This window comes from Falco punctatus, assembly GCF_963210335.1.
Source record: "Falco punctatus genome assembly, chromosome: 4".
NCBI lineage: Eukaryota > Metazoa > Chordata > Aves > Falconiformes > Falconidae > Falco > Falco punctatus.
The window spans coordinates 19302591-19328047 of record NC_137583.1 but is presented as its reverse complement, the minus strand read 5'-3'; the positions used below and the strand labels follow the sequence as shown (position 1 = coordinate 19328047).

General features: G+C 42.3%; 1 long non-coding RNA gene across 1 annotated transcript in view; it reads right to left on the bottom strand.

Annotated features, from left to right (window-relative positions):
- LOC308061918 overlaps nt 1-22562 on the bottom strand; it is a 40133-nt gene extending 17571 nt beyond the window's left edge. Inside the window, exon 1 of the long non-coding RNA XR_013927390.1 lies at nt 20-22562. This is a non-coding gene — a long non-coding RNA (uncharacterized lncRNA). The remainder of the gene's footprint in view (nt 1-19) is intronic.
- Between the last annotated feature and the right edge of the window lie 2895 nt (nt 22563-25457).

Sequence of the window (25457 nt, the reverse complement as noted above, 5' to 3'; positions counted from 1 at the left end):
ACTGACCCTGCCCACTTACCAAAAAGAGGTGGAAATAATTTGAAATAATTGTTGTCTGGGAGGAGGTTTCTTCCTTTCTCAGCCACTGCCTCTTTAGAGGCCCGATGAGCTCGAGTGTGGATGTGAAGTGGGAGCGCAGAAAGGAGGGATCAGCCACCTAATTTCAGCACCGCTGCAAGCAAGCGCAGGCATTTTAATCCTGGGCCATGACGCAGCTGCTGGTAAAGGCAAAAAGTCAATGTCAGAAATGATGTAAAATAATCCCACACAACTTAGTCTTACTGTATTATTTTACTAATGTAAGGAATGATTGTTTTGTTTGTGCAATGCATTGCAGGAGACGACACTAGGGCGAAGTGCCTCGCCGTGGCCCTGAAGCTTCTGACCTACCTTCTGATGCTGCGAATGCTGATACATCGCTGGGACAACAACCAGAGGCTGTCACACAGGCACTGTCCCGTGCTGACCATCAATTTGAGGCACCTTCCTCTGGGTGACACAGAAATCTTCTCCTCTTCCTCAGTCCCTCTTCGCTTGGTTGCGTGCAAGCTTTTTTAAACTTTATTTATTTTTAGCACTTTGAAAAATTCATGCTGTTTTCAAAAAGATCCTTAACACTTGTCCTCAGCATCTGCTACTTTTTTCTAACAAAAAGGAGAGACCTAAAACTCTGTCATGCTGTATTAAGAAGGCTTTTTAAGGTTTTTAATGGAACAAAATAACAATACAGAATATAATACCCGTAGCATGTGCTTGGTGCAGTGTAATTGCTCTGGGATACTCAATCCTTTTCATATAAAGCAGCCCTACCAGCCCAACCATCGGAACAACTTTAATATTTTACAGTGAAATTAAATCGCAGATTAAAACAGATGGTTCGAACATTTCATTACAAGCCATGGCGCTTATTTGCTGACCATTGGCTGGTATATGTAAACATATAAAAAGCAAAAGAGCCCTTGGATACAAACCATACCCTCTCTTAGATTTTCATTCATGGTTACAGCATGGTTGTGAATGTTATGGATCCAGACAGGGTCTTTAAAGGTGCTGAATTCAATTTACTTTTACCGATGAAAGGAAGAGGTCATGGAAAGTGCAGATTGGGTGGGAAGAATCCAGGGGTTTGTTAACTGTCCTGCCAGTGTGGTTCGGGTCACAGCTCAGCGGGTCTAGAGCCTGCTGCGTCCTTGGGGTGCAGCAACCCAGCCCCAGCTGTGGGCCATCCCGGGATGCTGCTGGCTCCCCCAGCACGGCTGCGCCCAGGGACTCGCCTCTCGGCTGCAGGAGGGGCTGTGGATTCCGTGCTCCAGGCCAGCCCACGCCTCTTTTCTCATTGCTGACTTGGGATTCCTCTGGTTCGACTGCCTAGTTGAAAACCCTTTAATAGAGCTTAAATTGTAGATTGCTGGTGGCTCCTTATACCTTTGTTTGCTTATCTGGTCAAAGGGCCCAGTACCTATTGCACACGGAGGCAGAAAGGTTTAATTAAATGTTTGCAAAGTACTTTGAGGTCACTGAATGAAAAAAAAGATGCTGCTTAACTGCAAAGCGTGAACTTCTGGAGCAAGGAAGACGGCTGCTGTTGAGAAGTACCTCTGAGGTGCTGGGGGTTGCCTGTCAGTATGTGTCTGGGTAAGCTGGAGGGGCAGAGAGAAGCCAAAGGTGACGCCGTGCTCAGCCTGGGGCAGCGCTGTCCTGTCTGTATGGGCAGGACGGGTGGGCAGTGCCCGCAGCACGGCAGTGAGGGCAGCTCTAGCAGCCCACCAGACAGGCTGTCCTCACTGAATGAGTTAACTCTGCATTGAGAGGTATTAAATAAACCCCTCACAATTACAGCAAGTATTTCCCCAAGTTTCCAGTGTACCAGCTGCAGTCGGTGATGTTGCCCCAGGTATTTAATTTTTCAGATATTGTCAAACAAACAGAATTCTGCTCTAAAAATAAATACGAACAAATCTATAAATGTATTTAGCTTTGGCAGAACTGAAATGAGTAGGTGTTTCTTGAAAGTGTAAATGCCATGCCTTCAGACATTTTCCATGCTGGGTTAGCAAAAGTGTAGGGACTTCAGGGAGCCAAAGCTTCATTCTGTATGTCTCCGTAGGCAGCACGGTGAGGCGAGGATATTCTGCTTTCCCTCTGCTTCATGATGCAGTAACATTATGAAGCAATATTAGCACCTAGGGAGAACACAGTAAGTGCATTGCAACCTTGCGTATGGATTAGGAAAGAAAATATTTCCCCTTCACTGTTGGTGAGCCCAGCAATCCCAGTCAGCATCTCTGCTCCAGAGAGGCAAGTCTGAATGAGCCTGGCCTCATGGCGCCCAAAAGACTGGAAAATAAATTTGAGGTTTCATAGCTTTAGGGGACAAAATTAAAGCTATGATGCTAAGAGTCTTGTTAAGCTCTTGGAGAGTTGCAAAGAAGTGGAGCAAAAGGTTCTGGGGACAGATATGCTCAACAAAGCAAACAAATAGAAATCATCGTTAGAATCTGCCTTCTCTCCCCCAGTTAGTTGTAGGGCTTCTGGTCACGTTTATGTAGTTAAGATTTGATCAGAGCTTCCAGCTACCAGGACAATATCCTCGTTTCTTCACTAGTGCATCACCAGGCTTGCTGGGAGCCCTGGTTACAGTACTGCGAGCTGCTTTGCGGCCCCCGCTCTAGTCCATATTACCCTGGGGATAATGGGCATCAATCATACGGGACAGTGCAGGGCCTCATTTCCTGCACAGGGGCTTAGATCTTGAAACAATGATGTGCAAAGGCACATTCACAGGTGTCCACATCTGCTTCACAATTTCAACTTTATACCCTCCTCCTACAACGGCTTTAAGAAAACGAGCACCTGAAGAGGAAAGTACAGGGGAAGGCATCAGGCATAGAGGATCACCTTTTTGTGACACTGTTCTTTTAGGATCATAGCTGCGTCTTCAGGCACATAATCCTTGATCATTGTGTGTTAGAGCTGTCATGCAGAAGAGTTTGCTCATATAATAGCATATTGTTGACAACAAACTAGAAGAGCCATTTAAAAAAAAAATATCTTACAATGCATGCTTAAAAGTGAAAAAAAAAAAGGGGGGGGTAATTGTATTTTAAAAATCAGTATTTATCAATAGTCCTTGCTATAACTGGGGATTCACAGCATGGATGCTGAAAGAATGGAGACAGCATGGTAATGAAAAAAGCGTATCCATCATCAACAATACAATACTTACTGTGACCTAAGGTCAGGTTTGTACAGTTACACCAGATGTTAGATTTCAGCCGTTCTTTGAAATGAAGAAACACAATGGTTACTATTCCTGTAGTGTTGTGGATTTCATTAAACAACAGGTTTATCTTTCAGCTTTAAAATGTAGAGCAAGATTAGGATATTCTAACATTTAGGTTTCTGAAAGATCCAGTAAGCATAATGTAACGTGGGGCTGGCACTATAAAAAGTGACTGTTTTGAATGCAACAGCCAGGTCTTTCCAGTGGCAAAATGCAGACAGAGAAACGCAAAGGGCGAAAGCAGCAGAGGCAGTAACTAGCTCTAACGGCGTAGCTGTTTCTAAAGCAGCCCAGGAAGGGGTGTGTGTGGCCCCAAGGGACACCAGGGAGGGCAGATGTGTCTTTGAACAGGGCTTGCTTCTCCCTGTGCTTCAGCTTTTTTTCTCTTTGCTTCCTTCTCAAGTGATAACAGAGGTGTGTGGCCATCATCAGAGGAGTCTGGCCTAAAAGGTGGCTGGAATTGCTTAGGATTTCCTTGGGTCATCCCCGCTGAACTAGCCTGCCACAGCCCTGGCTGCTCCCCTCACCTCTGAGATCAGCCCATTTCTCCAAATATGAGACATGCCCCTGCAACACTGGCCTCTTTTTTGCCTTATTTGCTTTATTTAAGGTCCCTTAGCAGTCACTCTGTGGGTATTTTTTTATATAACTGCATATCATTTATTATGTACCTATATATACATTTATCTACATGAATATAGTATACATTGTATCTTACATATAAAATGTTACCTTATATATAATATAAACGTAGTATATAAAATATTATATTATATATATATGCACACACATATTCATAACCTTAACTGCCTGCCTCTCTAAAACTATATTCTCATTTATTATTATTAAGCAGGAATACTTAAATTCTCAGGCTGAATAGAAGAGATAAAAGAGAGGCTTGTAGTAGTTACACAGAAGCCTATTGATTACCTTGTTGTCCGTTTTCTTCACCCCAGAACTTTGTGTTGTTTGTAAACAGTCCCTGTTTTGGACAAAGCAAGTAAGGCAGAGGAGCAAGGTGCATGTCTAGAATTATTTTCATTAAAAATTAAAGATTTCTAAAAGTGTACACATTTCATTAACTTCACATTGCAGGCTTTTCAAATATTCTAAGGGATGCTAATCTCCTGGCTTTAATTAGATTGAAGGTCTCTTGCAAAGGCTATCATTTTAATATAAAACGAGCAAACTTTTAAGCTTTGTGAATTAGAAAACAAGAACTCCCATTTTAGATCAACAGTTATACACTGAGGCAAGAGAGCTTTGATTTTTTGCAGAAAGTGAAGGGTTTCTCCCTACCTAACATGCAATTGCAAAAGCCAGCCAGCATATGCATTCTTCACATCCAGCTAGGGATATGTTGCACACATATGTGTGTGTGGGGGTGAGCACCCAGACACACACGTACACCCCCACTTACAGCTAACACCTCCTTTACACGGTGCACACATACTACAGCTCTAGTCCTGATTCCACCCCAATACATCCACTAGATCAGGGTTACCGGTGCATTGGCCCGGTCTGCCTTGCTCTAACGACTTTCTGTGCAATATTGAGTTGACTTTCAGCAAAAATTGCTGGGAGTAACCCAGGAGGGACAGCTGTGAAGGGGAGAGGAGAGGGCAGAACTTGGGGCTGCTGCCTGTGGGACACCCCCAACCCCGGGTGCCACAGGGGGGCCCGGCCATGAGCGTGGGATGGCATCTCAGCCCAGCACCGAGCACATCTGCCTTGCCAGGACCATGCTGAACTCTTAAATCTGCAGTTGTCATCTGCCCCTGTTCTCCTGCTATTATCCCCTGCTAGGAGAAGAATTTTTATATTTCTGACCAAGATCCAATCTTCTTTCCCTTATCAAACATAATAGAAAATGCTGTAGTTACAGAATAACAAACTCACCTCCTGGATAAGTGTCAATCTACTTTTAAGTGCAGGATCAGCACGGGAGCTGCCTGTGACAGTGTATCACTTCATGCCAGCGTGGTACCCTTCATTTCTTCTTTCCCTCGCTTCCAGCCCCCTGTGTTCTGTACCACACTGCCTGGAACGTTGCCCCTTTTCCCTCTTCCAGCTTGTCCCCCTCCATATGCAAAGGGCCTGATCCTACCTGCTCCCACGTCAGCTCTGGCAAAAAGCAAGCCAGTGCGATGTGAATCAGTCATACAGCTGCAGCAATATCTCCAGTCTAGGTACCTGGACACTCCTGTTTTCATGTGCCGAGTGTTTCCCTTTCAGACTGAAGCGCTGATAACGTTCCGCTACATCCATGTAAGCCTGGAAATTGCCTGTACAGCCGTGCAGTTCAGCTTTGTGCAGTTTGCTGTTGGACTTTTGGACCCATAAGCTACTTTCAAACTGTCTTACTCTGTCTTTTGAGGACCTCATTTTGGAGAGGGGCATGTTATTCTTTATAGCCAGACCCAGGATAGGCTGCTTTATGGAATCTGAGAGACTTGCAAAAGCCCCCTTTATTTGTACTTCTGGGCTACAGACCTCCAAATTCATTGCTAGCATTAGATCCAATTTGAAGTTACCATAGTTTGAAGTTACACATATATTGAAGTTACACATATCAATCATTAGCTAAATAATGAGCTCTTTTTTTTTTTTTTTTTTTCTTCTTTCAGTTGGTCATTCACACACATTTGGTGTACAGACTCTTCAAAACTAAGAGGGCTAAGCTCCAAGTATAAATTCAATGAATCAATAATTGTCATTTTTAAACAATCCTGATTTATTCAAATTTGACCTCCAGAAAGAGAGCTGACTCCATTAATGTCTGTGCGCAGTTCTTTGCCGCGGCAGCTCTTCCTGCTGACAGTCTTGCTGGGGAAGTTTCCTTTAAGGGAACAAAATCCTCAACTTCATTTCTCCAGTTCCCTAATTTTGATTCAGAGCCACATCTTTGTTTAAAGGTTTATGTAGATAAACCTCAATTTTGTCAATCTCAATTTTGTATAAGAAGTAGGATCAACTTCTAATTTCCAGTGTTAAATCCTACGCTCTACTTTCCATCGCAATATTCTCAAGATGTCTATTCCAGGTTAGATCCCATGCTGGGTTCAACACTTAGAACAAACTAAAGTAACAGTAACTTCATTTACTCATTAAGAACACGGGCTCACTCTGAAACCATCTCATATGCAGTGAGCTTTCAAAGTTCAGGTTAAGGTAGATAACAGCATCATGGACAATAATGATGACATTTGGGACTGCCCAAAATACAGATCTGCTGCTTTCTTATTGCTTAAGGACACACAATAATACAAATGTAATAGTAATACGAATGTATTAGCCTGTATATGAATCAGGTGGAAAAGATCTTCCCACAGAGTGCCCAGCTGCTATGGTAATGGCACGTTGTTTTAAGCACCTAGCGAGATGTAAAGACTCATCAGCCATCATATTTTCTTCAGTACAGTATGTATCAGGTATTCCTCCACTGTCACATACGCTACCAAACCAGCAGCAGAGCGTTAGCACAGCGGTACTAGGCTTGTGGCTGCTGTGCTGCCAGGATGCTGCCACTTGTTCTCCTGCAAGCACTGATCCACAAGGGTGGAACTGGATGGTGAGAGCCCTGAGCTAGAGGAGAGCTCTGGAAACGTGTTTCCAGTCTCATCTCTGCTGCAGACAATCAGTAAACCACAAGCATTGCACTCCCCTTCCTACCAGAGTACTGCTAGAAGACAATATTAAAGCATGCCAGACATTCAAATATTATTAAGATCGTGAGAAATGATCATACCGATGTAAAACTAAAGCCCACATAGTGCAATAACCTCTGGAGTTTGGTGCCCAGGAGAAGACGAGGTGCACAGCCAACACTGCTGAGGCTACGCGCTCACTCCCAGCCAGCTCGGGCTAGCTCCCCCCTACTACACCTCGCTCTTCTCGTGTAATACTGACCTAACAAACACCTTCCCTGTACATGCTGTGACAGGTGCTGTATTTGAACAAATTTTAATAGACAGCATATTAACTGTGACGGCTTCAGAACGCCGAGGTATGCGTGTGAGTTTGCATCTCCTGTATAAACGTTCCTGACTCTCATCTGCTTTGATCAGTCTCACTCACCTCTGTGATCCTTGCTCTTTCCCAGCGTCATGACAAATTTTTGGTTCCATGTCAACATCAATGTCTCATTGGCTATTAACGGTGGTGGAGATGGGCCAGTTCATCTCAGTATCACATCCCAGCAGTTCAAAACTGATCTGAGAATACCGTGAAAGTTTTCAATACGTGTGTGTTGAATCCTCTGTTGAAGCCCAAATTTCTGAGCATCACATTGCCATGGATTTTTATGATTTGGAAGATATGGGTACCTTTCTGCTGCCACTGAGCAGAATGGAAGGGGCAGAGCTACAGCACACTGATTCCTTCCCCCTCACACTTTCACTTCAGAATCTCTCATTTAACTGCTGGACTAGAAGGGAGGAAGGTAATACAGTAGAAAAATATTGTTAGTTTAAACAAGGAAAATATTCCCAAAGAACAGGCATTACACTTCTTACAGAAAATCAGAATTTGACCCATATTCAATGGGACTCTTGGGTCTATCACATTTATACTACTTCCCCTCCTGTTTTCTTCTTTATCTGTATTAGAACATGTATTTAGGACCAGATCCATAGCTTAGCTCCATCAGCTACAGTAATGTCATGCTTATTTCTACCAGATGAAATTCTGCCTTTAAATTTTGGAGGATATAAGAAAATGCACTAAAAGAGACCTAGACTATGCAATCTGCTGACTCTCCAAATTCTCTTTGCCCCAGGCTATTACCTCAATCTACTACTTTTTTTTCTTACTCACTGGTACACATCTTAGATACTTAGAAAGAAGAGTATTGGTTTGATCTGTGTTTAAAGCATGTGTTCTGGAAATTGTACTTGCACCGGCGTGATAGTTAGCATTCTCTTTTTTTGGAAATAAAGACTATTCTAATCTGTTACACCACCACAGAGAGACTTTTCTATCTTCTTTAGAGACAACTGCAACATGCAAATATTCTAGTGCTTAGAGAAGTGTGTGCCTATACACATGCAACCCAATCATTAGGCTCATTTTCAAACCATATGCTCTAACTCATAAATAAAGTCTATTAACACTGAACTATTGATCAAATGTAAGGATCAGGGATTCCAGCATCATTTCTTTCTCTGTAGGCTGCTACTTCCACCAACCCTTATAAGTTAACATTTGAATTGGAATTAGCCCTTGTAATTACATTTATATTAATAGAATTAGAAGGCAAATGTTCTTCTGAGTTTTATCTTCAAGTGATAAACTGAATTGTCACTTCAATCTATTGCGCTTGCACAGAGATTTACTATATGTGAATCTCAAAGTAATTTCGAGACTGAAACTTGGGCAATTCTAGGGACAGACCAAGATCAAGAGACAGATTTGTCTGCTCTCAGGTGGCTGTACCCCACAAAGCTTTTCCTTTCCCAGGCCCTTATTGGTTGCTCATATTAGCCCTTTCTGTAACCCAGTCTTTGCATCAACTACTTAGTGTGTACAGAAATGTTTATATCCCTTGAGCTCGAGCCTCCTTTAGCTGCTCTTCATTTCCCTCTCTTAGAGCCTGTCCATTTGCTCTTGTATTTGACACTAGTTTTCTGACATCTCTCCTAGCTATTCCCTTTAGAATGGTATATAAAATAATGATGTCCACCCTGAGCTTTCCTCTCTTCAAAAAGCACTGACCTAGTTTCTCTGCTTTTACAGTAGAAGTTCTCCAGTCCCATGTCAATGAGGTTGCCCTGACATATCTTAGCTCTGATAGTTATCTCTCTCTTTTAATAACGGCATCCTGAATGGGGATTATTTCCCCTAAATGCATCTTCATCTCTTCCCTGTAGAATATTTCCTTTTGAGTTACTTCCGATTGATCTGTTTTTGGTAGTAGGGCTACGCAAAAATAGCTCTGATCTTTCTATCCAGGGCCTGACCGCAGGTGACGATGCCTGTGGACTTTGGCCAGAATTGGAGCCTTTGATAATGTATTCCCCAAACCTGTATAAAACACAATGAAAAAAGCCATAGTTTAAATTGCTCTTTCTTATTATTAATGGAGCAGATCCTCAGCCAGAGTAGTGGGTCACTTAAGTCCTTGGAGGTGTGCAGAGATGACAATATTGTCTACTAGCTACTGAATAGTTATTTTTGTACGGCACCGCTCACTTATTTTCCTTCATTTTGCAGTACATCCTTTCTTTTCATTATATCCAAACTTCTCCCTTTTCCTAAGGACCTGATCCTCCATCACTTCTCCCTTTTCCTAAGGACCTGATCCTCCATCATCTAAGTGAGGGGGGGATTTCATCTAGGCTCCCACAGGAACATCGTGAAGGCCTGGCTTTTTCTTTGGGTAAGTTTTTAGTATACTCTGGTTTCTCTTTTTATTTTTTAAATTCCCTGCCCACTCCCTCTCATCTCTCTACCTTATACAGTTATGCCTTTTTTAATATTCTTCATCCTTTCTCATTGACCTCTGACTGGCAAAGTGCTCTCAGGTTGATAAAACTTCTCATCATCGCTTACTGTGATGCTGATGCAGGAGCTGGAGCTGTACCTGCAGCCTGACAGCCCTTGGTTGCAGCGTAGGTGCCTGCTTTTAGCTTCGTGTGAGGCATGGTCCCATCACACCACTGAAACAGCAACTCCAGTGCCTTGGGTCACTTCGGGGTACGAGTGCCGATCTGAGCTGGAATGGGCTATATGTGCAGCTGCTCTGTTTTATGCATTTCATCCATCTGGACTGGATAAGCAATTTTTCTTTCTGATATTTATTGAAGAATGTAGGTGTCCTCCATCACCTGCCTTAGTTCAGGCTCAGAAACTCCATCCACCAGCTGGATGCTGTGAAAGGATCATTTCTACTGAGCTGTTCAGGAGAAATCAAGCTGGCTTCTATACAGTTTGTCTGATTTTTGTGTAGCAAAAAAGCACAAGAACATTTGCTACTTCACTTTTTACTGGGGGCTCCTTGCAGCAGGGGCCAGCCTGCCTGGCTGGGGAGAAGGTGTTTTACAGGGTGGCAGCTTCCATCACTTGTGGTTTGATTTTTCTTTCACAAGTGGGTGAAATCCTAATTTACACTGATGTTACAATTATTTTTTTTCTAAAAATAGAATGTATTTTTCTACCAAAAATGTTCAGCTGGTTGGGTAGCTCTTCACAGTGCTTTCTGTGGAATGGAGGCAGACCAAAATGGCAAAGCTGTAAATAATTGATTCTGTCCCACTGAAACCTCTGGACTTGTTCCCCAAGTCAGTCTTTCATGTAGATATATTATTTCACTAAGAATTTCTTGTCAAACTATATTAAGTAAATAAAAGAGAGGTGAAATATCAGCAACAAAGCTAACAAATGGAGCTGAATGCTCCACTTGAAAGAACAGATCGAGCTGTTTACCATGCTAATCTGAAATGAAATGAAAATGTATGTTTTTCATCTTTTCTGACAACGATCTTCAAATACAGGTATCTAAGGTCTTTAACAACACAGATTTGATTTTTTTTTAATTTTTTTTTTTAAGAAAAACCATATTGTGGAGGCATTTTTTGTGTGCGTCTCTGTATCAGAGCAGAAACTGAAATATCTGTTGCTGTTGATAGCTTTACCAGCCTGAGCCTTATATTGTACACAGGCTGACATGTGCCTGCACAACTTGCTGGTGCTAAAGAAGGGTGCACAAACACTTCTGCGTGCTCGGATGTTTACTTTCCCTTTGCCATACATCAGGCTCTGAATGCCTTCTCGTGGCTGTTCCCAGTCTGTTCCAGTGCTGTGCTGGGAGCTGCTCAGTAGCCACCCTGAGCACCTTAAAAAATCTTGGCAGCAACCAAGCCGGCCATTAGTTAGAGTTATCAGTAGCAACTAATATTTATTGAGTTCAGGTTAGCATTTTTCTCATGGGGCCAGAGACTAACTAGGTGTTATTCTTTGCTTCACAGAGATTAAGCTCGACTTGCAGCCCGGTTCCAGCAGCTTTCCGGAGGGAACATCCTCCCCAGACAGGCTGCACGCTGCTAATTACAAGGGAAATCCTGGCAGTGTTGAAGTCAGCGCCAAAACCTCGCTGATTGCAGCAATGCCGGGATCTCACCAGATGTCTGGATTGTTTATCCGTCTGGGGGTTTCTTGCCCGGGTTGTTTGCTGGCCGGCCTTGACCTTCCTCAGGAGTCACGGCTCCTCACCCACCCCCACAGAAGAAGGGCTGTTTCTGACTCATCTCCATCCCCCATCCCCACCTCTGGCTGCTTCCCTCTGACGTATCTTTGGCGTTTTCAGTTTGTTACAGCCAGAGGGGAAGAGAAGGGTCTTATCCGGCTGCGGCTGTCCGTGCCTTTTCGCTGCCTGTCCCCCCGACCTGGCACCGGGCTCTCCCAGGATCATCTGGCTTCACCCCTCAGGGGAGCACGGGCCCATGTAGCACCCGTACAGACCTACATGGAAAGACCGTGTCAGCCTCAAGGAACTTAGTAGTTAAGGAGAGGCAGGAATATGAAAGTAATTTAATTTTTCATGCAAAACTCTGCTAGGAACGACTAGACTTTCCAAAATGTATTCCAAAGAAATGCAGAGATAGATTCCCGACCGGCATTAATCAGTGCTGATTAAGTCATGGAGCTACCCAATTTCTGCCTGGTGAGTACTTTTCCTGTCATTGATTTATTGCCTTCCTTAGAAAAATAAGACCTGGAAAATAAAGAGTTCAAGTAAATTTGCTCAGTTACTCAGCCAACTGTTGACTATGGTACCAGGGATAATAAATGTTTGGGGGAAATTCCTTGTGCACGTTCATGTACTGAGGTCAAGAGCCAAGGTGTCCCGTGCGTGTTCCAAGTCCCGCAGAAGCTGCAGGACACTGCTGGGCTGCAGCAGCGCACACAGGACCCGTGAGGAGCCAACCGGGGACATGTGGATGATCCGGGTCCCCAGACACCCGCGGGGCAGCACGTGTGGGCAGTGCGACAGCAGCTTAGGGGGCCTGCAGGAGCCCGGAGCAGCGCTTCCCTCACTGGCAAAGAGGAAAATTTGCTTTTCCTTCTCAGCCTGCTATGAGAATGTCTGTGCTCATGGCTGAGATCCCAGACTTGCCACCATTACTGCTGGTACCTGGCCGCAGGGTGTTTCTTTCCCTTCATCCATAAGAGAACTCCTCAGTGCCTGTGCTTAAGGCTAGCAGGGTTGGGGGGGCGGGTATTGTTTTCCTGCAGACACATGGCATTATATTTAAGTCACTGGATCCATTAACACCACCATCTGGTTTTGTTTTTCAAATGGCAGCACATTATTTGTTAAATACGTTTTACTTCATCTTCTTTAAGATATTTTAAGGATAAAGTCTGCAAAAGCTGTACAGAGGACAGCTCTTATCAGGTGTATTTTTTTGGCTTACCAGTCTGTTACCTTCCAGCTCTCTTCAGAGCGTTTGTTGCAAATTTTCACTAACCTGATAGGATGAACAACTTTCATAAATTTATGAGCGATGTGGCAGCAAGAATACAGCTGCAGAAGGCCGCCTGCTAGGGACAACATGTGGGACTGTCCAAACAGAAAAGGAATGCTTTGATTTTGGGGTATCAGTTTTGTGCTACTACCAATGGATCTGGTGTCTGGAAGGAGCCTGCCAGTTCGAGAAGACATCAGATCCTTTAAAGTATGCATCACCCACAAAGTTCTGAGCACTTCTTAACACTTCAGAAACCATAGCTAAGTCATATGGCTAACAAATCCATCCATTTGCTATAATAATTTGGTAAGTATAAGAAGGACCTTTACTTTAATGCCATGGAACAAAGTGAGATAACTCTTTGAGATACCGTTAAGCTGCAATGAAAGGATTTCTTCACCTGTGGTCTTTGACTCTTTCTCCCTTTTGCCTGTTGAAGGCAAACAGTCCATTTGTTTCTTGTCCTATGACTCCCAGCTCAGAACGATCACCTCTTGTTGTGCCCTAAATGTGCTTTCATATGACCAGGAGAGGAGCACTTATGGCTCTATTACCCAAACTACGCACACATGCTGACCATACATTTGCTGGGGTTTTGTTTGTTGTTTTTTTTTGTTTTTTTTTTTTTTTTTAATGAAAGTTGCTTTGGTACAAACATTTGCCTATATGCTTGCCAGTGGCACCTGTCACCAACCTCATTTAGTGACAATGAGCAAGGATTTTTTTTTTTTTCAAATGCAGAATATTTACATATTTCAACCCTGAGGCTCAGCCCACCCCACCCTTTACTCCAGATCTTCGCCTCTGCACCACTGCACTAAATAAATTAACAAGTTATCAACAACACTGCCAGGCCACTACGGGCTCCCATTACTGAGGCTGTCATTGCCACTCAGGGCTCTGCTGGAACGTGACAACTTCACAGCAGAAGGTCACTCCCCCCCAGTCACTCTCTCGCTGCTGCTTGGAGGCAACCATTCTGAGAAATGATTTGTTATGGTAGAATCAGAGGCACATTTGTTAGTTAATTCATTCTGTAAAACTCAAATGAGATGAAAACCAAGCATAGATCTGACAAATGGCATTTAATTATGTCTGAGCCTAAAATTCATAATACATATTTATGCTGCCCTAAGTCATTCGCAGCCAAGGTCCCTTTTATTCTCATAACTGAGTCCAATTGCTGATACAGGGACAAGGCGTTAGTGATGGGTTACTCCACGCTCTTTTATTACGGTGCCTCCTTCTTTGTGCCTTAACTCCCCATCCCCTGCCCTCAACGGGCCACAGGCTTTCCCCAAGTTTACAGCATGACAGTTCCCCAGGTGTTATTATTCAAATAATTCATTATTGCAAATAATGCAAATAAGAGCTTATACTTACCAAAAAGCTTTATCTTGCAAGATCAAAATGGTCTCATTTCTAATCACATCTGGTCTCTAACTTCTTTGTGGGCTTTTTTTCCAGGCTTGGGATCCAGGAAGACATCAGGAAGCATTGCACAAGGTCCGTGTCCCTGATGAGCTGGGCTACAACCTGCCACTGTCAGGATAATTTGTTTTCTGTCGTGGAGAGGCCGCTGCCTCTACAATGACACTATGAGAAACTGTTAGAACAAAACAAATAGGAACACCTTGCACTGATACTGCAGAGGCTTAAGAGAATGTGCAAAGCACAGGCAACTGGGAAGTGGACACTTTGGCATGTGTGGCTCAGCACACAGAAGCTCTGACCTAGCAAAATATTTGCATGCACTTAAGTGTGCATCTGAATAGACTAAATATACACCTGATTCCCCTTCAGCTGCTAGAAATCTATAAACTATGCATTTGGTGTAATATCTGAAATGTCTTGGACACAGCAACATAGGCTGCAACTCTGCTGAGGATGTATGCATATTTTTGTACTGGTTTGGTGCTATTATGGTAAAAGCGAGCCATTTCTTAAGTCCTTCTCTCAATACGGCGTACAGTCTCCAACCAGCATCCCAAGCAATGCATGACTGGAGAGGGAGAAAAGAGAGAAGAGTTTCTGTCTTCTCTTCCCCTCCAGCTTCCCCCCCTCCTGAGTCTGTGCTCTCTGCAGAGCCAAGTGCATTGGAAATACTGCCTGCAACCATGAAGTCAGCAAGAGGCTTTTCCTCCTCTGCAGTGGGGTCCCACTCCAGCCTGAGCACACCTGCCTCTTGACCTCCTCCACCATGAGACAGCAACCCCAAATAGCTTCATCTGATCTCTTGAAGGGGAGTCTCAGACAAGGAGGATCTGCTTCAGCAGCTCAGGAGGGAGACAATTTCATAGCTCACGTCTGGCTGCTGTGCTGTCCTTGCCTTTCTTGCCGTGTGATCACGTGCAAGCCTGAAGAGTGCTTTTCGTGCTTCTTGATGTTATTGCTCTGCTGAGGCCCCACAGACTCTACCTCTCCTCCCCTCTCTCTTGGCATGTTGCCACCAAAACTCACTAGGGAGCTTCAGGTTTTTTGTTCTCTGGTGGGAAATTTCATTTGACCCTTTCAAGTGGGACAAGAACAGATATTAGATTTGTTGACGATGAAGTGCTTTTATCTGAGTTCAACAAAAGAGGTACAATGAAAAGATTGCAGCTGTTGAGCAAAAGCACTGCACCTATTACAGAGTTCATATGCATGTACAAGTGGCACATCAGTGAAAGCTCTCCTCACCCTAGCAGATGTACACTCTTTCCACAGAAAACTTGTTAATCTTTCCGTCAGCTCTGCATGCTTTACATACCTTTGGGAAAACATGGTATTTGACTCTCTTGCCAGATCTTGCAATGATAGAAATGCTATTAGCAGGTAAAAGCTATGCAGAGGTGTTTTAACTTTCTGTGAGTCTTCTAGGTCTTCTTGATGCAGAATGGGACAGCAATTTAGAACACCACATAACTCAGGTTTGTAATTAAATTCTAAGACCACCATTGCCCTATTGAATAGATATCTACTTACTTTATGCACATAGATAGATAGATTTCAGTCAGAAATAAAATTAATTTTTTGCTTGTTTTCATGCACACACACAAAGTCATGTAGCTACTGAAATCATACGTTCTAAAAATTAAGGTAGCAAATCAACTCAGCCAGGAAGCAAGTAACTCAGACTTGGCAAAGAAGACTGAAAAAACCCAACGTAACTATTATCTGACATCATACAGCAACTGCACTTCATAATAAGGGCAATAAAGCATCTACTAACCAGAGAAAATCCTGACGAAATTTGAGGAAGGATATAGTTTGCAGTCAATCAATTGTGCAAAAGTAGCAATAAGCATTTGCCCACATCCTAATGAACCGGGGACATGGAAGCATGATTGAAAAGGAACAGCAAGTGCTTTGCAAGCTCACCAAGGTGGCCCTGGGCACTGGGTCAACAGTATTACCTGAAAGTCAAAGAGAGCATGAGCATCCTTGAATACATGCCCTGTGGTAGTGCCAGTGTGGCCGGTGGGGGCCAGGCCCCATAAGGCTGCTTTACTTTGTGCTGGTTGGACTTTCATTTGAAACCCTCTAAAAGTCCCGTCCTGCTGGAGCAGTTTGCTTTGGCTTTCCTCTCCCCACGGCCCTCGTTCAGGAAACAGAGTAAGCACCAGGCAGGATTCAGATGTTATATAGCAGAGAAAGAATTCATACAGGGAGCATTCAGTGCTTAGCACTGATTTCCAGACACTTGCCTGTCCCTGGTATGAGCCTTCCTGACTGCCGAAGGACGTGGTGCAGTAATTTTGCAACCACCTTCATGCAAAAATATGATAGCAAAGGGAAGATATCAGGCTGAGGACAGCAGCCATGCCAGTGGATGGGACGCTGTGCTGGGAATGATGAATCTGCTGGAAAACAATTAGTGAGCTTGGTCTCGTTCCTAAAAGTCTTTGGGTCTCATAACATTCATGTGCTTTATATAATGTCAGTATTTGTGCCACTGACATCAATGGTTAAACTCCCCTGGGTTTCACTGGCCAGAAAATTTTCCCCAAGTGGTGTTATTTCCCTTTTCTTGCTCTTTACAGAATTCTCCAAACTAACTCTACTTTTGTTTTGGCCTCTGACTTCCGTTGTAGATGTATAGGATCTTGCCTCTTTTGTTCTGTACCTTGATTTGTTCATGTCACTGACAGAAATTAGTTCTAGAGCACTTGCAGGTAATTTCGTGCTTATAATGCACCTAATTTGCTTCCACAAAGATGCAGCTGCACAGGATATGGAAGGTCAGAGCCCACGGGCTGCAGCAAAGGCCATCATAGTCAGTGCAAAAAATCCCAGTGTTAAACAGATTTTGGATCTGGCCCATGTGTATTCAGCAGTGACTTTCTACTTAGCATACTGGCACAAAGGCAGTCTTTTCAGACTGTTCCTCACCAGGTTTCTTTTCTGCTTTCCAGCAGATCTGCAGCACAGCGCTGGGTCCTTGCCAGTTTAACTCAGACCCATGGGCTAGTAACTCTGCTCTTCTACAATTTTTAGCCCAATGATGGCTCACGGCACTTACCATGTACCAGCAATAATCACAACTGTGGCAGGACAACAGAACCATTTCCATACACATTTATGTAGGTTACGTGGCTTTGCCAAGGTAACAGCAGGGCCATATCTCGGTTTGCGTTGGTGGGGACTATGGCAGTATGTAAGCTCGGCTATGCGGCAGAGCAGCTATACCGTGCCGAGCGCACGCTGCAGGGAGCTGGGGAGCTGTGTCAGCTCAGTCAGGTTTAATAGCAGCCCTGGCTATCATTGTGGGACTTGGGCTGGTGCTGGGAGGTGAGTTTCCTACTACAAAGCCCTGTGGCTGGAAAGGCAGGATGGTAAGGGATACAACTACCAAGGGAACAGTTCGTGAGTTCCTCAGCCTTTCTACACCTTTCATGTCCAGTCCACATGCAACTTGGATCCTCCTCCATGAAGGAGCTGCTCTTGCAGTAACGGGAAATAGCCTGTGGTCTTGATCCAGTTCACATTTTGGACTGGTATCAGCATCACAGAAATCCCATCTCTCGTACACAGTAATATCATAAATACCAGAGTAAATCAGCGTGGAGGTTCCTGAGCCCTAGAGGTGGCTTTATTCTCTGTGGTGACCAAATCACGCTGATGTCTGCAAAGCAGCATGCCTCAACCTTGCACCATGTCTCTGCAGAGAAATATGGAGCTCCTGTCCAGGAGGGGTCCTGTCCTGGCTCCTTTCCAAAGCCCTGCAGTCATTTACAAAGCAAAGGCTACACCCAACAAATAATAATAACGAGGATTTAAGTAATGATTTTTCCTAGCACTTTGGTCTTTAGTAAAGCCTCAAAAAGTTAATTTACATCCTTACACATCCAAGCAACAGATCTCCAGTTAGACTAAACCAGGGTATTTTATATTACGGATTTACAATATGTAACTCCTAAGCAACAACAAGAACACGTGCATGACTAGGTTTAGTTGTCTTCCCTGTTGATCCTGGTCTATCTTCAAGGCCTTGAAAACGGTTACGAAAATAAGATGGAGAATGGAGAACTCACCCGCTAGGTGTAAAGTCACACGTCCCCTGCCCCCAGGAGATCAGAGGATGCCTTTCTTACCTTGCTGTCTTCTAAGTGTGGAGCTCCTGGAGCACAAACGTACCTTGGTGTTTGAGGTTCAGAGCATTTTCATGGACAAGTGGTGTCGTTCAGCAAAGCCTGCAGGCAAAGTGTGGAATTTTTTTCATTGACTTCAACACAATTCAACATTTACTGTGTACTGATGAATGAAGTAAATGTTCAGCTAATTACTTACTTCATGCAGCTTCTGGTCCTAATATTCAACCATTGCTTCATTCTCTATTCCTGTGCCCTTACCAAAGAGTAGTAGGTTATTTGATGGGATAACCTCATTTTCCTTCCCCTCTTCCGGTGCGTTTCAAGAAAGTGCCTTCTAAGGCAGACCTGGAGTTGGCAGAAAAAAAACCAGGCACAACCAACGAGCAAGACCTAGTTATAGCAATCAGTGATATTAGGCTCCCTCCTCATCCCAAGTGGCTCTGGCAGTTTCCTTTTATTCTTTAACATTGTTCATATTATTTACACAGCTGCTCCACTAACAACTTCTTGTTATATATTTATTTATTTCTTCCTAGTGTGGTATTTTTTTTCTTTTATATTAACTTTCTCCCTTTAGATTTTAGAACAGCATCAGTTTATGTTTACTGCCTCAAAAAAATTATTTGCTTGTAATTAAAAACACAAATCTAACAGCGCCTATATGTAAGAGTGACCTGTGTTGCTGAGGGGGATGCAAGGGCAGGTTTTGAAAGCTGAAACACATAATTTCAAGATCCATAATCAGGTTTTAGGGGTTTTCTATTATTGTTATTTTAAGGTCCAGGTGTCTAAAGCTGTATCATTTTTCTCACTTGCTTTTGCTAGCTGGTTTAAAAAAAAAAAAAGAAAGTATTAATGCAGCTGTACACATTATAGCTGCGTGTGTGACTGCCCGCTGAATTTACATGCACAATTACCCCAATAGCACACAACCCTCAGAGACTCGCACATGCAAAAAGCCTGTTAGCTGTAAAAATGTTGGCATGGACGCTCCATTTCCATATGCAGTCGCACTGAATATGCATATACATTAGGTGCAGAAGCTCACACACATTTTTGAAACTGGAGGCCTCAGTGTGAACCTAAAGAAGAAAAGATAAATGCTTCGAGGGAGGGCTTTAGGTCAAATTCAGTCAGCAAGCATAAACCTGCTGGATTGTTCTCATGTGCCTTATGCCGATGCAACTCATTTTCTTCAATTAAATGTGGGAAAAACCTGTGGATTTATAGTTTTCTTATTTTTTTTCCTTTACCTCCTTTCTGTATTTCTAACCTTTAATTTTCCCTTTCTAACAGATGAAAATCAGCCCAATGTAATTTTTTGTCCAATACCTCTAGGCACCTTAAGTTAACAGGCAAAAAAAAAAAGTTTCTGAACTGTTTGAAAATCAGGCAACCAAAGACTGTAAACATAGACTTAGGTGTCTGAATTTAGGCATCTATTTTTTAAAACCTTGGCTTAAAAAATAAAGTATCTGAATGTATATAGATTATATAAATTACCAGTCACTTTTATTACATGTATGTTTATATAAAGACCTTAGAACACGTTTTTAAAATGTAAACGTTTCTTAGTATGTTTAACTATGTGTCTAAAGAAGATGGAGGACAGAAAGAAAACAAAAGTTTGACAAATGTTTCTGATCAATCCTGAAGAAATCAATAGGAATTCACTCACAGCATGATTTCATTTAACTTTCCATGCTAGGAATAGTAACCTGGTCTTCTGGTAAAGCTAAAGCATTCATACTTCTTAGTGATTTAATTCTCATGTCAACATGTATCAGGCAGGCAGAGAATGGCTCGGAGATTGGGAGGGGAGGAGAAGATGGAAACACGTGGAAATTGTGTGGGCTGAGTTGTATGGTTGGGTGACTTTGTTTCACCAAAACCGGCTTTTAGTAGAAGATGGGGTTTTATTTGAGATGCATATTTCTCTTCCCCTTTGAGGGAGCAGAAAGCATCTGATTCTCAAACCATATTTTATTGTTTATATGAAAAAAATTTAACACCTTAAAACTGGAACAGCTTGGGAGACAAAAGCCACTGAATCACAACTGCTGCATTTGTACCTTGGTGGGAGCCACAGCCCAGTGCCTGGATGCCTCCTGCCCCTGCAGCCACGCACAAGTTCCCTATCTCCATCTTGCACGCTCTGGATGTGCTGCTGTAAAACAAGAAGGGGGGAGATGAGCACAGAGAACAGAAGGCTTGAGGCATGCAACCACAGCTCTTGTGAACGAGTTTGATTATTTATATATATATTTATTTTTATTTTTTTTTTTTTGGCCAAGAAGAGAAGTATTTTGGCCTACAACTCAAATATCTCAACAGTGAATTCTGCTTTGGAAATGTCATCAGGTTTTTTTGCAAAGTCATTTTTCAGTGAAGAAAGCCACCACTTCCTACCGCCCAAGCAAGTAAAACTGTTAGCGGTGCAAGCTCCTATGTCAGATTTACTTCTACTCCCTTAGCAGACCAGAACCTTACATGGTGTATGGAAACCAATGGCACATTCAAACCCAGAGGACATCTGGTTTACAACATTTTCTTCTTGTTTGTTCATGTTTGTGCCCCTGGAAGCATGTGTGCCTAGGTCCATAAGTGTGTGCGTGTCTGCATGTATGTCTGTTCTTATTTATTCTAAATAGAAACTGTTTTCTGAAAGGACATTATTCATACTTAGATGAAAGAGAGCTATCCTTCAGAGAAGTTTGGCTCAAAACTCGAGCTTGACACAGAGTGCCATATTGGACTAAACCAAAGTGTGGAAACAATGTTCTCCAAATACTGAGAGAGTCCAAGCCTGGATTGGTCCATTGAAGGGAAAGTTATGGATAATAAAACAGGTCCCAGCTTTGTTGCTTCATTGAATCCCCAGTTATATATAAAGCAGATGTCCTTTTTACAATATGCAATGTGTAGGCTAAGAAACTGTATCAGCTAGTGACATCTGAGATGACATGGCTTTGAAATACACCTTTTTATCTTGTGTACACACAAAATTATATGTGCACACACGCACAGTCTATATGGCTTAAACAGAATGATTTATTATGAATTTTCCATCAGCGTTCAGATTTGACTGACCGTGGAATTCTTACAGAACAGATGACAAATGTTTTACTTTTAGGCTAAACTGATGAGTGAGTCTAGAAAAGGAAACACCACAAAATCCAGTTTCAGTCCAACAACCTAAAAAGGCTCTATTATTATGATCTTTATTTTTCATTATTTTTGTGGGCAAGGTATGAAGCAAAATAGCTGTGTCTGTTTAGCTGCCTGAACAATAGAAAAGTTTATGCAGCTCTTGAGCTGATATGTTTTTGACAGTTTTCAATTTTAGCTCTTTTGATTTGGTAAGAAATCTGCAAAAATACGATTTTGAAAATCACCAGTTTCATGCTTTATTCCTTTCTCAAAATTAGACTATATTGTCCAACTCCACTTACTGTGTCTGAGGGAATCCTAGAGAATAGCTGGCACAAATCAGTGCTGGGCTGTTGCTTAGAAACTGCCTGGGTTTCTGTATTATTGCCTGATGTAATAGTTATATTGCCCGCTTGCATCTGTTAACAAGCAATACAACAGAATCCACAGGTACCAATAAAGAAATAAACCTGGCATTCATTACTTTGCTTGAAAATTCATCAGCGCTTTTTCTGGCTTGGCAACAGGGAAGAAAAACATTTTGCTCAAGTGCTAATTAATAAAATAGGAGATGTACCAACTCTACATATCTCTATTTTATTTAGATTTATTTATTTTGCCCTGGGGAAAAGAAGTTGTAAAGAACGTAGTATATTAGCGTAATTATAATTTTGCAATGCCATAGAAAGGTACGAGGTATGAGCTGTGGTTTGTTGAGTTTTTTTTGCTGTAAGCTATAGTGGGGTAATATGACCATTCTTTTAATGTATTTTAAATAGAAGTAGTATGGGTTCATTTATAAAAGCAGTAGGACAGGACATTTCTATTGAGTGCTATTACTAGACTCTCAGCAAACCCCATGCTACAGATGAACTCGCTTACCTTAGTGGTATCAGCACTGCCAAATCCAAGGGTGTAAAAAGGAGCAGACGGAATGATGGGGGCAGGAGACAGACTCCATGACCACATACATGAAAACTATATATTTCTGTATACGAAGCAAGATTTCAAAAAAGGAAAAAAAAAAAAAAGCAACTTTTAGGATTCACTTATTAAAGTTTCTCTTGTAAGAGCAAGGGATACCTTTTTTTTTTTTTTGAGACGAAGTGAACTGGCAACACGTTTCAGTCCAAAGCCCAGCAGCTCACCCCTCGCCTGTGACCCAGAGCCCAGTGCAGCTGCTGGGTCAGCTCCCGCTGAGTGTCAGACGCCAGCCCCGTGGCCACACCAGGGTGAGAGGGGTGTTTAATTTGCGTGCGCTGTCATTAGGGTGCACCTTCACCTGCCACGCAGGCACTGCACGCTGCTCCCAGGGCAGCTCCTTCTGAAGGCTCCTGACTGGAACGCTTTCAAGCCCACCCCCAGCAATAGGCTTCCTACATTTAGAGGAGACATAATAAAAATGATTGCAGCCCAACCCCTAGTTATTAAGTGTAGGGAAAACACAGGAGGAGTTGCAGGGAAGCGTAGACTCCATGACAGTTAATTTTCATAAGTAAATCTTACTCATGGGAGTACAGCTACTGCTTAGGTGAATTACACTTGGCTCTATCTGGGGGCCTAGATTTGTAAAGGAAAACAGTTTAAACTTCTGATTTGCCATTCTGCTCCTTCTCCCAGGCAGAAGCATTGAGTTGGAGCACAGCAAAAGTTGAGGTTGTTCAGCGACAATAAACGAGGGGGTGTTTGCTGGTGGCAAGGCATGGGGATTTATGAATGCAACTCACATTAGTGTTAATGGGAGTTACACGCGTAAATCCCTGCCCTTCAACATGATAATACATAATATACCCCTAATTTTTAATTCACCAGGGTCTCAATTTTAAAGCATTTTCATATAGTTTGTCCTAATTATAATCGTTTTTAATGACAGCTTAAAAATTTCACATGACTGTCTTATCACATACGGTACTTAATTTCTCAAGTGAACAGTTTCAATGTGGTGTATTCTGGGAATTTTGAGAACTAAAACACTAAGGAAAAAACCTGCTTTGTATAATCAAATGAGATGTTATTATTCCACTATGTTTTATATACATTGGAACAGAGTTTCTCACAGTAATAGTGAGAACAGTGGCCATTTTGAAAAGTACTTAGAACTGAGACATATTTGCTTTTGCATAGTTATTGGCTTAATCTCAATCTTATGGACCAGGACTTTTGTCTGCTTCTCATGGCCAGTACTAATGCAAATTACTAGGTAATTAGCTAATACAGGCTTTGGAAGGTTTCAGACTCTGAACTCTTTTTTCTTTTGCTCTAGGACCTGATCAACTCCAAATATACAGCTACAGCATCGCTATTTGGACACTCAACAGACAAACACTTGCCTGTTAAAGCTGAAGGACAAATGACCAAGTTCAGAGTGCAGCCACACACTGAAGTTACTGGAGTAACTGGTCCTGCATCGCACACCCTAACAGAGGGAACCAGTGGGGCACGTGCCATGGTGCCAACACCTAGCAGCACCCCAAGAATCTGCCTGACCTTTTCACGTGCCCCACCAAGCATCCCTGCACTGGCCTCCGGCTGCAAAGGACACTGAATTAGACCAGCAACTGCTGCAAGTCCCGTCTGAAGCATTTCCGTGCTCTGCAGGCAGAGCTTTAAGTTCTCCTGTTTCCATTTCTTGAACTAAAGGTTTTCTATTTTACCTTGATGTTGACTATTACTTTTAGCTGACTGTATTATTTTTAGTTCTTTACCTTCAGAGGGAGTAATATATTTTGTACTACTTGCAGGTATAGAAACTGCCGCTGCCAGCAAATAGATGATGAAATAAATATCAGGCAAAGATTTCAAAACCAACCTAAGTGACTTAAGAACATAAGTGCCATTTTCCAGAGTGACAGAAGGGTTTAGATGTCAACAAGTACAATTTTTACTATAGATTTTAAAAAGTAATTACTTACCAAAGGATAGCAGCTGTGACTTTTGAAAAAAAAAAAACTCAACAATTAGCATTAGTAATTAATAATATTTTAAATGTTTCATTTCAACCGCACATAAGTCGACATTTGTTTAGTCATGGACAAAAATACTGCTCTGTACCCTGAGGTAACTACACATCATTCTGCGCAATTTAGGAGTATTACAGAAAGTACACAGGGCTTGGACATGAGCATGTTCTTGAAAATTTTGTCTGAAATCACTTTGCCCTTTGGCTAAATTTTAAATTTGTCTACCTATTTTTCCATTAGTGGGTGAGAAAGAGGGTGGACGGTGTCCTAAACCATGCACAAATGTTAGACTAGTATGTACAAGTCCATGCTTTTTATAACCTTTAATTACTGAACAACCATGACTACAGAGGGGAAATAACTTGCCAAATTAGTAGCCTTCAAACTGTCACTTTTTATAAAGAGTAAATGATAAAAAGAAATGTAGCACTCATTTGTTAGTCATTTTTATGGGTAGCTTTAAACTGTTTTGTATGTAGACTGCAGTTGTTGGTATTGTTTCCACTACAAGAAAAATAATTTGGCTGCCGCTGCAACATTTTAAGCTTTCACTGTTACTATAAAAACAATTCCCAGGAGATTTTTTTAGTCTCCTTGTACTGCTGGTTTGCAAAGACTTAGGAAGTAAAAGTTTTAAACTGCCTGGTAACAGACAAATCACTTCTAAAAGCCAGCATTGTACTGGCCTGGGAGCGCTACAGGAAAAGCTACTTTAAAAAAAAAAAAAAAAAAAAAAAAAAAGAAAAGGAAAACGCAACAGTACAAAATCTAAGCAAGCCTAATTATTTTTTAAACAAATATATGGAGGTCATCTAAACTGTGAATGCATGAGAGGGCTTTTCCTGCATGTGAATTGTCAGATCCATGTTGGAATAGGCATCCAGGCAGAGATGGGCTTTGTAATGCTGCTCCCAGTAGAAAGGCATCTTGGCCTTTGAGTAATGTGCTTTAACACAACAACATACTTTTTCTGAATGCATTAAGGCTGAAGTTTTCAAACTGGTGCACCTGGAGTTAGGGCTAT